A 14,699-nucleotide genomic window follows, 5' to 3' on the forward strand; every position below is an offset into this window, starting at 1 on the left:
ATGTTAAACCTCTTTAACCCCTTTTCTATGTACGTTGATTGGGTTAGACCTAGCATCCTATTAGATCTATCTCTATAGATCTTTATCCCCAATATGTAGGATGCATCACCCAAATCTTTCATGCAGAAGTTTTTGGACAACCATACCTTAATTGATTTTAGCATCCATATGTCATTACCAATCAAAAGTATGTCATCCATATATAAAATTAAAAATACTATCTTGCTCCCACTAACTTTCTTGTACACACAAGGCTCGTCCGAATTCTTGATGAAGTCAGACATTTTGACCGCCTTATCAAACTGAATGTTCCAACTATGAGAGGCTTGTTTTAATCCATAAATGGATCTATTAAGCTTGCACACCAGATTTGAAAAATTCTTGGATATGAAACTCTCAGGTTGTGTTATGTACACATCCTCAATCAGATTTCTATTAAGGAATGTTGTTTTCACATCCATTTGTCAAATCTCATAGTCATAGTGTGCAACTATAGCCAATAAGATCCTAATGGACTTAAACATAATAACCGAAGAAAAGGTTTCGTCATAATCAACTCATTGGTTCTGACGATATCTTGGTTCTAACGATATCCTTTTGCTACTAATCTAGCTTTATAAGTCTCAACTTTTCCATCAAATCCAGTATTTCTCTTAAAGACCCATTTGCATCCAATAGGCTTTCTACCATCTGGTGGATGCACCAAGTTCCAAACTTGGTTGGTGTACATGGAATCTATTTTAGATCTCATTGCTTCAAGCCATTTCTTAGAGTCAATACTAGCTATCACCTCTTCGTAAGTCTAAGGATCATCATCCTCTATAACCAGAATATCTTAACCATTCTGATCGATATATCTCATATACCTTTCAGGTGGTCTCAAAGTTCTTATAGACTTACGTAGTGGAATCGTTTCCGAAGGTTCTTGAATAGGTTCATTAGTATCCATTACTTATGGTTCTAAATTTTTTGAAGATATATTCTACTATCCAAGTTTTTTCCTTCGAGTAACTTGGACTCAAGAAAAATAACATTCTTGGAGACAAACACTTTTTGCTCATCTGGATTGTAGAAACAATATCCTTGAGATTCTCTTGGATATCCCACAGAGTAGAATTTGGAGCTCATAGCTTCAAGTTTACCAAGATTCAGTCTCTTGACATATGTAGGACATCCCCATGCCTTTATATGATTTAGAACCACTTTCTTCCTAGTCTATATCTCATGTGGAGTACTAGGGATTGATTTTCTTGGAACCTTATTCAATAAATAAGCCATTGTTTCTAAGGCATATCCCCAAAACAATAAAGGAAGGTTTGCAAGCTCCATCATGGATCGCACCATGTTTAACAAAGTACGATTCCTCCTTTCAGCTACTTCATTTAATTATGGGGCAGTAGGCGGTGTCCATTGAGATCTAATCCCACGTTCTTTGAGATATTCAAGAAAGTTATGGTTTAAGTATTCACCTCCTTGATCTGATCGAATGACTAATACTCTTACTAGTTTGTTTCTCTACCTCTGCTTTATACTCCTTGAAAAACTCATAAGCTTCAGATTTGTATTTCATTAAATACACATATCCAAATCTAGAGTAATCATTAGTAAAGGTGATAAAATACGAATATCCACCTCTAGCATCTATTGACATTAGGCCGCATATATTAGAATGCATTAGGTCCAACAAGTCCAATGCTTTTTCCCCTTGTCCTACAAGTGGAACCTTAGTCATCTTACCTTTGATACAACGACTAACTTGTTAGAACAACCATTATCTTCAAATAATAGTCTAAAACCATCATTAGTCAATTTAGAAATTGAGGCGCTCATTCGAGAGGGACACTTGTAAAGGTATGTAAAAGGTGAAGGAAGAAATGAGCGGGAGCGTCAGAGAAGAGAAGAAAGGCCTGAGGGTCATGATAGACAAAACTAACAGCAAAATGAAGGAGGAAGGGATGACAGATTAGTAATTCTCTCAAATAATGAGCATACGCACCAAGCCATTCATGTTATCTTTGGTGGTCAGACCTTAGCGGGGGATACCTCATCTTCTTGAAAAGAATATGCCCGTCAGGCCTATCAAGTGAACTCTGTGATGGAGGTGCAAGATAATGAAGATTCGATTGTTTTCATTCCCACTGATAAGGGAGACGTGATCATACCTCATGATGATCCAATGGAAATCTCAGTTGTTATTGCAAAACACCTTATCAAGAGGATTTTAATTAATAGTGGTAGTTCAGTCAATCTTATCTATTGGAATTGTTTCGAATAGATGCACCTCTCTCATGACTGGTTGAGAAAAGTCTCATCCATGTTGTACAGTTTCACTAGGGAATTAGTGTCCATTGTAGTTTCGATTTAGTTGCTGATCAAGCAGGGCTTCGATCCAGTGAGCGTGACCCGCTTAGCCAACTTTATGGTGCTGAAAGCCTCTTCAGTCACTTATAATGTGATCCTAGGATCCCTTTACTCAATGATATGAGGGAGGTTGTAATACCCCATGTTTGTATGAGATTGTCACGTAATTTTGATAAGTTTAAAATACCAAAAAATTGGCTTGATAGTAGTTATAAGTACCGAATCGACTGCATGAAATGCCTCAAAGTGAAATTATCTAAAGAAAATGATATGGCGTTGATAAGCATCCCGAGATAGGATTTATGGTATCGAAAGAAATCGGATCGGGAATGATTTTCGGTATAACTAAAATGCAGTTCTTATTTAGGTTACAAAATCGAATTGTCGTAAGGGACTTCTATAAGTCAACGGAAGCCTAAGGGGGCTCCAGTTTTTCGTAATAAGCAACCTTTCAGGGGTTTCGGGATGAAACGATAGCCCGGTGAGGATATTGGGGCGAAATTTCCCTTATCGAGTAACCTTGGATTATTAATTTTATGTTTTTGGTATTGAAATGCAAATTAATTTGATGTTTAAGGGTGTAATTGCAATTAGAAATTTATTCCAATGAATTTAGGATGAAATTTGAGGTTTAAAGGTATAAATTTTCTTATGTAATATATAGTATATATATATATATATATGTACGCATAGGAAAAGCCACGCCTTTGCATTTCAACCCAAGCCCTGCAACCTTCATTCCATGCCTTGCAATTTCAATATGCAAGTTAAGTGTTCTTCACACAATAGGTGATGGCCAAGAGGTATGGGCAAGGTAGTGAGAAGAGGGGTGGAGATTGGCTATAAATAGGGAGTGAGCAGCCGAGAGCTTGGAAGGAAGAAAAGTAGAGTTGGAAAGAGGGAGAGAGAGCTTGGCCGTGAGGCTTTGGCCGAGAGAATAGAGATAGAGAGAGTGGGAGAAGACAGCTAATGCGAGAGAGATTAGAAGAGCGGGTGCTGGTGGCCGAGAGAGGGAGAAGAGATGGCTTGTTGGTGCCATTATAGCTGCAAGCTCCAAGAACCCATGGCCGCAAGCTTAAGAGGGCAGGGCACGACCGATAGCAACTAGGGCGAGGATCAGCAAGCACAAGCGAGCAAGGAAGCTCGGAGGAGGCTGGTGAGGCAAGGCCGAGGGCGGCCAAATCGATCCGCACAGCAGCAACAGCCATGGCCGCGGGTAGCGGCTGGGCGCGATGGCAGCTCGCAAGAGCGGCGAGTAGCGTGGCGAAGGTGGCGCAATGACGGTAGTCGAAGGTAGTCGAGGGCAGCAAAGGTGGCAGCATGTGGTGGTTAGGCATGGCGAATGAGCCAGTTGCAGGTGGTGTGTGCGTAGGAGCCGTGGGAAGGAGATGATGAATAGTAGAAGAAGAAAAAGAAAAATAAAAAAGAAAAGAAAGGAAAAGAAAGAAAATATAGAAAAATCTTAGAAAAAAATTTGGAAAATAGAAAATGAAAATTTATGATTATTTCGAAGATTTTGGACTAGAAAATGGTTCGAGCACGCATTTCGAGGATATGACACTCATATCGAGGAAGCCAGATGGGTTAAGTTAAGGTAAGTAAAATTCTCTAAAAAATTTTAAAATTCAGGAATATTATTTTATGAATTTTCATGGTGAAATATTTGAGAAATATTTAGTTTAGATTTATTGAGAAAAAATAGGTAGAAATAGAGAAAAAATATAAAAAATGCAAGAAATTATGGAAAAATAAGTTTTAATGTTTATTTAATTAAATATGGTGATTAGGATGCTTTGAGGATTAAAATTAAAGTGACTTGTGCGAATTTTGAGGTTGGGACGCAAATCGAGGTGATGCACGAATTTCGAGATAAGGCACGAATATCGAGATAACTTGATAAGCTTAAGAAGGTAAGTGTACTTCTACAAGTTTTGTACAGTTATAAATGATATATCCTTAAGTAGGTACTTGGTACTACGTAAATAATTATGTTTAAAACCCGATCCTCGGGAATGTATTCATCATATTGACATGTCCTGATATATATCCATCACGTAGATTGCATACATGACATGACTATGAAATGCATATGTACACATTAATATCACTGATCACGCACATTGTATTCGTTTGGGAGTACAAACTGGCATCGGTACTTTACCAAGGGTTCCTCTATACACCCCGGCTTCGAAAGAGGTGGCCGTAAAAATGGTAAGCAACATAAAGGTGCAGTTGACCCTTACAAAGAAGTAAGACATTGCATACATGCACGATAAAACATTTAGTGCCCTTACTTAGATGGTTCATCATCTAACTTGGGCTTTGCCCCTGGAATATTCAAACGTTCCAGATGGAGATTGTAGCAAATACGAGGATGAAATGACATTTAGCAAAGTGCATGATGAATGGAATGTATGCAATGTAGCCCACGTATTTAATTTCTGCTACTTTAAACTTTGAACGTTTTGAAGAATGATGATGTATATCCCTATTTAAGGTTAATGTTAGTTGAGAACTTATGTTGAGGAATGATGCTGTAAGAACTAAATTTCAATTAATGTTAAGATATCAGGTTCGATCCTTGCTTCCGCATTTGATGTGTATAACAATTCTCTTTCGAGAAAATGTTTGAAAATTTTGGGATAAATATGAGGAATGATATGGTTTAGCATTAGTTTGAAAGAAAAAATTTATTGTCCCAGAATTGTCCGAAATTATAACGCGCCCGAGAAAGCGAGGCGTTACAGACGTTGTATCATTGTGTTACTTGTTAATGAAGTTCCCTATGCCACAAGGGGTGGGCTAAGTCCGTGGAGATCAAAGAAAAGCCCGAACTTGTCATGTCTCTTCCACAAAAGGGAAGAAGAATTAGAAGACCCTGTCAATCGATGACCAAGCCATACATAAATCACTTGCTGGACATGCAATACATAAGCCACAACCAGTTGAAGAGTTAAAAGTAGTACAATTGAGTGAATCTGAACCTAGAAAGCTTGCTTATGTGGGCTCGCAACTCCCGGAAAATGCAAAAAGGAAAATTATGAAATGCTTAAAAGATAATATGAATATATTTGCTTGGACACCAATAGATATGCCCGAAATTAGCCTAGATGTAATTTGTCATCATTTGAATGTTGATTCGCAGTTTAAGCTCGTTCAACAAAAGAAGCAAAATATTGCTCCTGATATATTACAAGCATTAGAGGAAGAAGTAGACAAGCTGTTAGATGCCAATTTCATTCGGGAAGTGCAATACCTTGACTGGTTATCCAATGTTGTGATGGTCAAAAAACCTAATGGAAAGGGGCGTGTATGTGTTGACTTCACTAAACTTAATAAAGCATGCCCAAAGGACTTGTACTCTTTACCCAGAATTAATTGATTAGTGGATGAGACGTCGGGATACCAGTTGTTAAGCTTCCTTGATGCCTTTTCAGGATATCATTAGATTATGATGTATCCACCAGATCAAGAAAAAACCTCCTTTATCACAAAAAATGGAACTTACTGCTACAAGATCATGCCTTTTGGGCTAAAGAATGTGGGAGGTACATATCAACAAGTGGTGAATAAGGTGTTCAAAAGCCTATTGGGTAACACGATGGAGGCTTATGTAGACGATATGATTGAAAAAAATCTGGAGAAAGAATCTTATGTTGAAAAATTGACTCATGTATTCAAGATATTCAAACAAAACAACATGCAATTAAATCCTACAAAGTGCGCATTCAGAGTCCAATCAGGAAAGTGTTTGGGATATATGATTACACAAAAGAAATTGAAGCTAATCCTGAGAAAATACAAGCCATATTGGACATGGCATCCTTGTCGACTATCAAGGAAGTACAATGGCTAACGGGAAGAATTACTGCCTTAGGCCGATTTTTGTTTAAGTCGATCGAGAAAAGCCTTCCATTTCTCCAAACATTAAGAGCTAGAAAGGAATTTGAGTGGACAAATCAGTGTCAAAACTCTTTCGAAGACCTGAAGGATTATTTAAAAAAAGTTACCCTCCTAACGCGGCCTAGGATAGGGGAATCCTTGTACATATATCTAGGGGCAAGCGACAAGGTCGTAAGTGTAGTGTTGATAAGAAGAGAAGGCCAAGTGGATCATCTGGTTTATTATGTCAGCAAGGTCTTGTAGGGGGCAGAGATGCAGTACCCCTTTCACAGAAAAGGTAGCCTTAGCCTTGGTAAATGCTTCCAAAAATTACGCCCGTATTTTCAAGCTCACTCCATCATAGTTTTGACTAACCAGCCATTGAGAAGTATCCTACATAAGCCATAATGTTTGGGTCCACTTACTAAATGGTCCATAGAACTAAATGAGTATGACATACAGTTTCAACTAAGGCAGGCTATAGAAGGACAAGCTTTGACAGACTTTATTATTGAATGTACTCCCTCTAAGGAAATCAAAGAAGAGAATGGAGCAGAATGGTTACTATTTGTTGACGGGGCCGTCAGTTCACAAGGGAGTGGGGCTGGAATAGTGCTTGTCCCACTAGAGGGAGAACCCTTTGAAAACTCTTTGAGATTCGCTTTTCCTAGCTCAAATAACGTGGCTGAATATGAGGCGTTAATTACTAGTATGAGGTTGGCTCAAAAACTTGAGGTGACATAACTGATAGCCCACAGTGATTCTCAGTTGATTGTCCAGCAATACTACAAGCAATACTAAACTAGAGAACCAATTATGAGACAGTATTTACAAAAGGTCAAGACCCTTGCACAGTTGGTTAAAAGTTTCCATCTGGTGCAGATAAAGAGATCCCTTAATGGTCATGCAGATGCCCTATCTATATTGGCATACACGAAAGAAACCACTAGAAGAACAATGTTCGTGGAAGTCCTTTAGCGACGAAGTATAGAAGAGCTTGAGGTAGCATGCGTCGAGAATAGTAATGACTGAAGAACCCCTTTTTGCAAATACATAGCTATGGAAGAGCTATTGATTGACCCAATGGAGGCTAGAAAAATTAAAGTCAGAGGGGCCTATTTTACAATGATTGATGGAATACTTTACAAGCAAGCTTTCACAATGCCACTCCTTAGATGCTTGGGTCCTCAAGAGGCCAAGTATGCCTTAACTGAAGTTTATAGTGGAATCTGCAAAGAACATCTAGGGGGAAGGGCCCTTGCGACCAAAACCCTAAGGGTCTATTTCTTTTGACCCACATTACAGTAGGACGCTATAAGAAAAGTCAGGGAATGTGATAAATGTCAAAGGCACACTTTGATTCAATCTGCTCAGATATCACAATTACAGCTCACATTCCAACCTATCCCTTTCACTCAATGGGGCTTGGACATTCTAAGCTCATTTCCAAGAGCTACAGGTCAAAGGAAGTTTCTTTTAGTTATAACAAATTACTTCACCTAGTAGATTGAAGCTGAAGCTCTAGCCACTATCACTGCGAAGAAGGTGGAGGCCATGGTTTGAAAAGACATTATATGTCAATTTGGAGTCTCACGAATCATTAACATTGATCACGGAAAGCAGTTTGACTGTGATTCCTTCCGAGGTTTCTACGAAAGCCTGGGCATTTAATTAAGGATTTCTTTTGTGACGTATCCCCAAGCCAACAGACAGGCTGAAATCAGCAACAGAACAATCTTACATGACTTGAAAACCCGACTAGAGGATGTAAAGGGAGCATGGGTTGATGAATTACCTATCGTCTTATAGGCCTACCGAACAACCAGCTGGGTCTCAACGGGCGAAACACCCTTTAACCTAGTGTATGGAACAGAAGCCTTAATTCTAGTAGAGATTGCAGTCAAATCACTTCTGTTGAATGCTTTTGAGAAATGTGGTAGCTTAGAAAACTATGACTCACTAAGAGAAAGTCTTGATCTTATTGAGGAATAAAGGGACAAGGTGGCTATGCGAATCGCTGCCTATCACAAAAGGATTGCTAACTACTATAACTCTCGGGTAAAGAAAAGGCCCCTGAATGAAGGTAATTTAGTCCTCAAAAAGTCAACAATCACCAATGCACTTTGAGATGATGGGAAATTTCGAGCTAATTGGGAAAGGTCGTATCGCATCCAGAAATTGATAGGCCCTAGTACATGCATCCTCCAAACGCTCTAGGGTGAAACCATGGGCAAGACTTGGAGCACAAATCATCTGAAATTGTACTATCCCCCTGACATGTAACGCAATAATAATATAAGCCTAAGGAGGGATCGACGATGTAGGCATATTTGGCTGAACCGCGTAAAAATACTTGTGTAAGTTTGTTTTCTTGTTTTGTTTGTGTTCAAAGCCAAATGATAAAATGAGTGACTAACTAAGGAGTCCTCTTCTCTTATGTTTTGCATTTGATATGGTTTTGATGATGAAAAACAATTGTATTTTTATTAGGGATGGCAATTGCAACAGAAACTGTGGGGAATCAAACCGAAATCGAATTGGTCAACGCGGTTAAAAACCATTTGACTGGGTAATGGTTTGATTTGGAGAGAAACCAAACATTGTTTTAATGGGTATGGTTTGGTTATGGTTTTCACTAAATCCAAAGCAAAACCCGAATCGAAACCGAACTGAATGTGTGGGTAACCGAACCAAACCGAATATACATATATAATATATATTTATTTATTTAATATATTATATATATACATAATATATATATTGACTAATGCATTTTTTACAAGTATTTTAACTAATGCATTACAAATATATAAAATATTTAACATTTATAAAGTAATTAACAAATAAAAATAAAACCTAATGTTAAATTATTTATTTTTATCAATCAAATAATTATATCCAAGAAGTTTGAAGTTAATTTGTAACTTTATGCAAGAAGAAGGTAACTTTATTAAAGCAATTCCAACGTTAGACACCAAATCCAGCGTTAATTTAGTGTCCAATAGTGTTTTACACCAAAATTTTCAACACCAAATTGGTGTTGTCTCCAATGTGTAACACTAAATTGGTGTAAAAGAGAATCTTTATAAAATATTCTATAAATAAATATTTAATAAATATTAATTAATTTATTTAACTTAGCATAATATAAGAATAGAAAGCATTTTATTTTTAAACCATGTTGTTATTGTTTTTATTTTAAACTTTAATTCTATTTTCATCATGTATTTTTAATTTAAATTAATGGAAATGTTATTATTTTTTATTATATTATTGAGTTTTTGCATTAAGAATATTTTCTTTCTATTAAGTAATCATTAAAATAAAAAACTTTCATATACATAAACAAAAATAGTTCATTTTATATTAACATGGTATTTATAAAATATATTAAATATTTTAAAATATATTTAATATTATACTCATTTTATAGATCTTAATAAAATATTTTCATCGGTATATATTTTTTTATAACAATTTAATTTATATTTATAATTATTAACCAAAATATACAAATATAATAAAAGTGATAAAGGATATAAAGGGAATAAGTTGTTTTGAAGTTATATAAAGAGGGGTAAAATTAAAAATAAAATAAAATAAAAAAAGAAATTTGGTGTTGGTGAATAGTATAACACCAAATTTGTGTTATATTATTCACTCAACACCAAATTTGGTGATTAGAAATTGTGCCCAACACCAAAATGGTTTATTCGTTGGAGAGCTTTTCAGCGCTAAATTGAAGTTGGCGCAAGAAATTGTGTATTCCTTGAAGTTACTCTTAGAGTTTATCTTTGTTTGTTGTAGAGTTATCAAAAATTTTTATGAATGTTATTTGCAAGAGTTTGTTTTTGTTTGTTGGTATGGATCAAACTAAAAAAATTATGGTTAAAACAGAAACCAAATGGTTTGATTATGGTTTTTAATTTTTAAAACCAATAGGTAATGGTTTGGTTTTGATTTTAGTAGTTTAAGTTTGGTTTAGTTATGGTTTTGACAAAAATCGAAACCAAACTGAACTATTGCCAACCCTAATTTTGATAATGAAATAATTTTATTAATAGTTAGTGCTCCAATTTGATTTTATATATTTTATTAAGTACCAAAATGAAAATTAATTTTATTAAGCAAATCTAATGCCAAAATGTTGAGCCAACTTCCTCTATTTAATTAGTAATTAATTTTTAAGAACTAAAATAATATTTTGAATAAATATACAAATTGAAATACCTAATTATTTTGGATTAATTTATAAAATATTTTTTTAATAGTGTATGTATTTCAAATATATTATTTTCTCTAAAATTATTTTTCAAGTAATTTTAAAATGCATAACAATTATTAAAAAAGAAAAAAAAAAAAGACCGTTATGAACAGTAACCATGAATAGTAACTATAAACAATACCTTGAATAGTAACCATGAACAGTGCCCATGAATGAAATAGTGTTTTTGACCGTTGTAAAATTTAAACGTTGGAATAGTGTCTCCAAATGTCTATAAATACCCCCAAATTCATTTGAAATAGAAATAATGTGTCTATTCTACATATCTAAAGCATCTACAAGCTCTCAAACGCTCTCAAGTGAATTTCCAAGCATTCCAAGGCTCATCGTCCACTCATCAAAGAGCCACAAGGCCAAAGGAGAAAAGCATTTCAAGTCTATTTCGAATTTCTCCATTGAGGTCACAAATTTATATTTCATTGCCTTGAATATTTGTACTTAATCATTTTATTTATTTATCTCTTACAAAGGCTATACATTCATAGCGTATTAAATTACTTTCAAGCCTTATAATTATTTTGAGAGAATGTGTATCTAAGAGATTCATCTCTTAGAATTTATTTCTTGTATAATCTTTTATATTTCTTAGCTTGTTGCTAGAGGGCCTACTTGTCATAGTAAGAGATTTGTATTTCCTAGTTTGTTGCTAGAGAGCCTACTTGTCATAGTAGGAGGTTTGTAATTCCTAACGGATTATGCTAGAGGACCTATCGGTTGTGATAGGAGATTTTTAATGGGTTGTTTGAAAAATCCTTAGTGAGAAGCTAAGATAGTGGATTAGGCTTAGTTAAGTCGAAACACTATAAATCTTTGTATCTACTTCTTTGCATTTACTTCATTTATCTTGTTAACTTTATCACTTGCTTATTTTTCTAAAATCTCATTTATTTGCATCAAAAGTTTATTTCCCAACAAAGAGAAATTCAAATTCAATTAAATTTTTAATATAACCCAATTCACCCCCTCTTGGATTGTAATGTCATTGCTATACAATTATAATAATTAGTATCAGAGCCAAGTACCCAATTTTTTTTAAGGTCTAACAACCTAGGGTAAAAGATCCATTCATGGCATACTTTGCTAGCTCATCCCAACTAGAGGGTCAAAGCACTACTCGTCCACCTCTTTTTGATGGCACTAACTATAACTATTGGAAAGCAATAATGTAAATTTATCTTATGCAAGCTATTAAGAAGGAAATCACATTGGCCGATATGGAGAAAATAAAGTCTTGGATAGTGAAAGAAAGAATAAACATAGAAATCAACGTAAAGGCAATGAATGCCCTAATATGTGCTCTTAGTCTAGAAGAATTCAACCTCATATCAACTTACAAAATCGCCAAAGAAATATGGGACAAATTAGAGGTAACACATTAAGGTACAAAACAGGTAAAGGAAACAAAAATTAATTTATTTGTTCATGATTATGAATTATTTTCTATGAGAGAAAATGAATCTATAAAGGAAATGTTTACTAGATTTAATGACAGTTACGAGTTTAGAATCTCTAGGAAAAACTTATACAAATGGTGATAAAGTAAGAAAAATATTGAGAAGTCTACCTAAGGCTTGGGATCCTAAAGTTATAGCCATTACCGAAGCCAAAGACCTAGATACTTTATCCTTTGATAATTTATTAGGATCATTAATGACTCATGAAATTATTATGAAAAGGAATGATATAGATGAGTTAAAGAAAAAAAAAATGTAGCATTTAAAGTAGAAAAAGAAATCAAGATTCTCAAGATAGTGAAGTTGAGGACTTTGCTATGCTTGCTAAGAGATTTAGTAAGTTTATGAAAAGTAGTAGATTTAATAAAAGAAGGAACTTTAAGAAAAACAAAGAACAAGAAGAAGTTACTACTAACGAAATTCGATGTTATGAGTGTAAAAAGCCAAGTCATATAAGGACAACATGTCTTTTGTTGAAGAAGAAAGAAAGGAAAGCAAAGAAGAAAGCATTAGCCACATGGAGTGAGAATGACTTCTTCTCAACTGATGAATCCTAAGATGTAAAAGTGGCCAACTTGTGTCTCATGTCCAAAATAGAAGAAGAGGTAACCTCCCACTCTATTCCTTCAATTACAAATTTTACTCTTGATGAATTACATGATGTGTTTAATGATGTCATGAGTGAATTTGAAAAAGTTAGTTCAAAGAATAATGTTCTAAAGAAAAAAATAAAATCTCTAGAAGAAGAATTAAGTCTATTGAAAGAAGAAAAATAATCTTGGTTTATTGAGAAAAAGGTTTTGACTGATGAAAAAGAAAATTTTTCTAAACAAAATTTGGATTTAAAAGAATCTTTAGAAAAACTTGTTGAAGGTAAGAAGAAATTACAAATGATTTTGGGTGCTCAAAGAAATTTTGGAGAAAAACAAAGTTTAGGCTTTGATCCATTCCAAGTCAAGCAAAATAAAGTTGTTTTCGTAAGAGCTTCATATCAAAAACCTATTTCAAAGAAAATATTTTATAAATCAAGTTTTTCAAGAAATAGGATCACATGCCATTATTGTGGTAGGTGTGGACATTCAAATAATAAATGCTTTATAAGAAACAACCAATACAATTTTAAGCAAATTTGGGTTTCTAAGGAAAAGCTCTATGCTAACACAAATGGACCGAAAGAGGTTTGGGTACCAAAGAGCACAACTTGATTGTTTTTGTGACAGGTTGCTCTTGTCGCTAATGTTGTGAGGAGCAAATGGTTTCTTAATAGTGGATGCTCCAAACACATGACAGGAGATGAGCGCCTCTTCATCAACATCACCTACAAGCAAGGAGGTAATGTTGTCTATGGTGACAACTCAAAAGGTAAGATTCTTGGCATTGGCTCGATTTGCTTTCCAAACTTTTTGTTAGAGAATATTGTCTTAATAGAAGATCTTAAACATAATTTGATTAGCATAAGTCAATTATGTGACAAGGGACATAGAGTATGCTTTAATGCTAAATCATGTGAAGTATCTTGTCTCAAAACAAATGAAATAAAGATAATTGGAAATTGTAACACCCCGCTCTCTAGGAGGGCGTTACGTAACGTAAGATTTCGGGGATATAAATTTCTTTCCAAATAAAAACCCATCACAAAAACTGTTCCTCGAAGATCCCGTTACACCTTCTCAATATATCAACTATGAACCATCAATAAACTAAGACAGGTTCACCAACACAAATGCGAAAGTTAGATCGAAACCTTAATAGGTCATAACCGAAACCATTTTATTTATAATATAAAGTCAAACCAACATTTACAAGACGTCCTCAAAATAAACAATATTATTGAAAGCGACATATTACAAGCTATCAACTAATCACCTCACTCCTTGGCAATTCCCTTTCCTTCCGCACCGCTGCCCTCACTTGGAACGTTTGAATATTCCAGGGACATAGTTCAAATTAGATGATGAATCATCTAAGTGAGAGTTCAAAATCACATTTTTCATGAATGAATGCAAGACATAAAATAAACCAATATACCTGGTAAGCCTTAGCCCAAGAGAATCCCCAGCGCTTAACCCTATCACGGGAAAAGAGCAATCTCTCTAAAAGCTATGCTACCATACCAACTTGACAACACGACGATGCGACACGATTCTAGCTTAAATGGGGCTGCCAATGCATCTCACCAGATTACGTTCCCACCTTAAGCATCCAGGAACCACCATACAATCTCAACTCTAAAATTTCACATGGACCACCTAGTCATCCTAGTGCAACTTCCCTGGCCAAACGACCTGGCATGGAAACCAAGGCGGCTATCCTGACATGCACACCAGCATCAGATACCCCTACTATTCCGTCACGCCTTTGGAGAATTACGGCTACACTATTCAAACAACATCCTAGGCTGACATCCCACATGAACAACACAGTATGGACCACCTAGTCGTCCTAGTGCAACTTCCCTGACCAAACGGTCTGACATAGAAACCAAGGCGTTTATCTTGACATGCACACCAGCATCAGATACCCCTATTATTACGTCACACTTTTGGAGAATTATGACTACACTATACAGACAACATCTTAGGCTAACATTCCATACGAACGCACAAAATGCAAGACAATGCCACATTTCACAATTCAATGCATCATATAAACAACATTTATAAAATGCAATGCATAAGTTCAAAACGTTTAGGGACGAACCTCTCTCATAAAATCAA

The sequence above is a fragment of the Diospyros lotus genome, chromosome 3, assembly GCF_014633365.1.
Source record: "Diospyros lotus cultivar Yz01 chromosome 3, ASM1463336v1, whole genome shotgun sequence".
Lineage (NCBI taxonomy): Eukaryota > Viridiplantae > Streptophyta > Magnoliopsida > Ericales > Ebenaceae > Diospyros > Diospyros lotus.